Here is a 3,892-nt window from a genome sequence, read left to right on the forward strand (position 1 = left end):
GGCCTCCTAAATACTGGTATTGCAGGCATGTACCACCATGCCTGCCTTTTTTTTTTTTTTTTTTTTTGTACTGGGGATTGAACCTAGGGACATTCTATCTCTGAGCTACACTTTCAGCCCTTTTTATTTGTTTTTGTTTGTTTGTTTGTTTGTTTGTTTGTTTTAAGACAGGGTCTTGCTAAGTTACTGAGACTGACTTCAAACCTGTGATATTCTTGTCTCAGCCTCCCAAATTAGAGGCATGCACCATCACACACAGCTTGTTCTAAGTATTCTACTTGCAAAAGCTCATTTATTCGTCAAAGTTACTTTATCAAAGATAATCAACTCATTCATGTTTGCTCAGGACTTTCTTGGTTTTTAAAACTGAAAGTCAGCAGCTGGGTGTGTTGGTGCACACTTGTAATCCCCGCCCTTGGGAGGCGGAGACAGGAGGATCGCACAGGTTCAAAGCCAGCCTCACTGGCTTAAGAGACCCAGTTTCCAAATAAGAAATATAAAAATAGGTCTGGGAGTGTAGCCTGGAGGTAGAAGGGCTTCCAGGAACCCCAGTACCACAAAAAAAAAAAAAAAAAAAGTCAGCCAGGTGTGGAAAAAGCATGTGGAACATGCTTTTACTTTTAATCTTACCTGTACTTGGGAGGCTGAGACAGGAGGATTGTAGTTTGCAGTCAGCTTCAGCTACTTAGTGAGTCCCTCTACAATTTAGTGAGACCCTGTTTCAAAATAAAGAATAAAGGATAAAGTTGAGGGTATAGCTCGGAGGTAGAATGCCCCTGGGTTCGATCCCCAGTATTGCCAAACAAACAAACAAAAACAAAAACAGAAAACCCTGCAAGTCCTGTGTTCTGAGGAAACTTTCCATCCCAGACAAGTGGGAGGGTTGGTCACTGTACCTATTGTAAGATTGTATGAGCGTGTGTGTGTCCAGTAGCATAGAGACACGCCGAGATCCATAATAAGTTATGAGAGGCTTTATTCGTGGGGGATTGGCCTCCAGCCCCCGCGTGGCCGCGGGGGCCGGTGGCGGTCGGGAGAATGCCTCCCTCCCTCTCCGGGTCCTCTCTGAACTCTGCTCCCCTTCTTCCGGGGCGGGAGGCCTGGTCCCCGGAATCGCAGGCTCCACCTCCTAGCTCTCGGCCCTGCCCCAACCTTACACCTATGACATAAATGCTTTTAGCAAAAGCAGATCTGTTATGAAGATGATGAAGCTTAGAAATAGGGCTTCAACAACACAGACTTTTAAAAAGACTCTGAGAGGAATCCTAATAATGCCTGCACTTGGTTAGATGATTTAGGGAAACTTCACAAAGAAGGTACTTCAGTGTAACTGCCATAGCTTAGGACCAGTTTCTTACCACTGTGACTTTTCACATCTCCTCTTGCCCTGGGCTCTGTTAGAGGGCTGCAAATATTTTGGGGATACAGCTAAGAAAAATAACCTCAGAAATATGATATCCAACATTTTGAAATATATGCTTTATTGTGATTTTTTCTTATTCTAAGTACTTACTTTTGCACATTTTTTTTTTGTTTGCAATTTTATACTCCCTTTCTGAGATATGTACATTTTGAGCCCTTCAAAACCCCGGGCCCAAGCCGGGCGTGGTGGCGCATGCTTGTAATCCCAGCATTTGGTAGGCTGAGACAGGAGGATCGTGGTTCACAGACAGCCTCAAAAACCCTGGGCCCATCCCTGACTACTAGTACCCCTTTGCAGATGGAGAACTGGAGGAGTTAGAGCAGAAGGTCATGCAGCTGGTAAGCCACAGGGCTAGTTTTAGTCCCAGGCAGTTTCAGTCCCGGACTGCATATTTTTAACTTTTGCTGGTTTTCTACCAGTATGTTCTTTATGACTGATCCTTAGCTACTACATTGTTATTTCTAGTGCCTATTATTACTCCAATTTATAGCTAAATAAACTGAAGTCTAGAGATGTTACAAGGTGACTTATGTCCCACCCCTTAAGCCCTAGTACCTTTGAATGCAACTGTGATATAGTCATGCGCCTCTCAGTGATGGGGATTTTTTTCTGAGAAATGCACTGTCAGGCAGTTTTATTGTGAAATTTCCTAGCATGTACTCACACAAACTGAGACAGCTGTAATGTCACCAGGTGATAGGATCGTATGAGACCTCCATTGTATATGCAATCTGTTATGAACTGAGCCGTCCTTCTGCAGTGCATGATTGTATTTGAAGACAGGGTCTTTAAAGAGGAAATTGAGTTAAAATGAGGACATTAAGTGAGGATTCATCTGCTTTTATCAGTGTCTTTATTAGCAGAGAGTGATGTAGCACACCTATGAAGCCAGTACTTGGGAGGCTGAGAAAGGAGGATTGCAGGTTCAAGGCCAGCCGCAGCATTTATTTCAAAACAAACAAACAAACAAACAAACAAAAAGGCCGGGGGTATAGCTCAGAGGTAGAACACCCCTGGATTCAATCCCCAGTACACACATACATACATACATTAAGACACTGACAAGCACAGAGGGAAGACCATGTGAAGACTGGGGGAGAAGCTGGCCAGCGACGAGCCAAAGAAAAGGACCTCAGAAGCAGCCAACTTTGTCGGTTCCTTGATCTCAGAATTCTGGCTTCCAGAATAGTAGGAAAATGAATTTCTGTTGCTGAAGCCTGTAGCCCATGACATTTTGTGACAGCCTTAGCAAAAGAATATAAGAAAGATCAAGAGGTTTAACTAAAGGTCACATAGTTAATAAGCGACAGAGCCCGAACATAACCCAGATCTTTTGCAACCAAACCCTGTGTTCTTTTCTTCAGCTAAAAATCACCAGGATCCCATGGCAGGGGCGCCCCCAGCATCTCAACAAGAGTATGTTCGAGGGGACTTAGCAACGCATTTGAGCCGTGATAAGTGATCTGTAGCAATCTACTAGCTGTGACTAGATATGATTCCAGAGTGGAGCTATTTCTATCTTATTTATCCATGGCCACACGGTGGTTACACCAGTGATGGTCTATGAAATTGTTTGTTCAGCCAGAGCATGCCAAGACCTAGTTCAGCATGCCAGGTCAGTTCCTCATGGCTGGGTGCTTTCCTGTTTCTCAGCACCAAGACCTGTGCGTGCCAGAGCATCACATTACCAACACCAGCTGAAGCCACTTGTTATCACAAACAAATTTAATTCAGGAAATGCTAGAAAAAAACAACCAGTCGTCAATGCCAATGACGTAAGCAATGAGAGCTTAAACTATACTTAGAAACATTCCACTGAATCATGAAAAATGTTGCCATCTTTTTATCTGAGTTGCTAAATATCTTAGAACAATATTAAAAAGAGACATCTCAGCGACACCTGCCTTTCGATTGTCCAAGACTGAAAGTAAGATATTTATTTTAAATTTATTTATTTATTTTTATTTATGTGTTACTGGGGATTTAACCCAGGGGCATTCTACCTTTGAGTTACACCCCTAGTCCTATTTTTATTTATTTATTTTTATTTTGAAACAGTTTCACTAAGTTGCTGAGGCTGGCTGCGAACCTGTGATCCTCCTGTCTCAGTCTCCTAAGTAATTGGGATTACAGGTGTGCACCACCAGATGTGGCTGTTTATTTTTAAAAATCATGTGACTTTCTCTAGTATCACTTATAAAATGCTTAGATGCACCAGGTGTGTGGCACAAGCCAGTAATTGTAGTACTTGGGAGACTGAGACAGGAGGATCTCAGGTTCAAGGTCAGCCTCAGCAACTTAGCAAGACCCTCAGTAACTTAGTGAGACAGTGTTTCAAAATAAAAAGTAAAAAGGGCTAGAGTGTAGTCAGAGGTAGAATTCCCCTGAGTTCATTTTCTAGTATGGAAGGAAGGAAAACAACATCCTATGGTGTATGGGAGAAATAAAGGAATTGGGGAACATAACTTC

The sequence above is a fragment of the Muscardinus avellanarius genome, assembly GCF_963383645.1.
Source record: "Muscardinus avellanarius genome assembly, chromosome: 5".
Lineage (NCBI taxonomy): Eukaryota > Metazoa > Chordata > Mammalia > Rodentia > Gliridae > Muscardinus > Muscardinus avellanarius.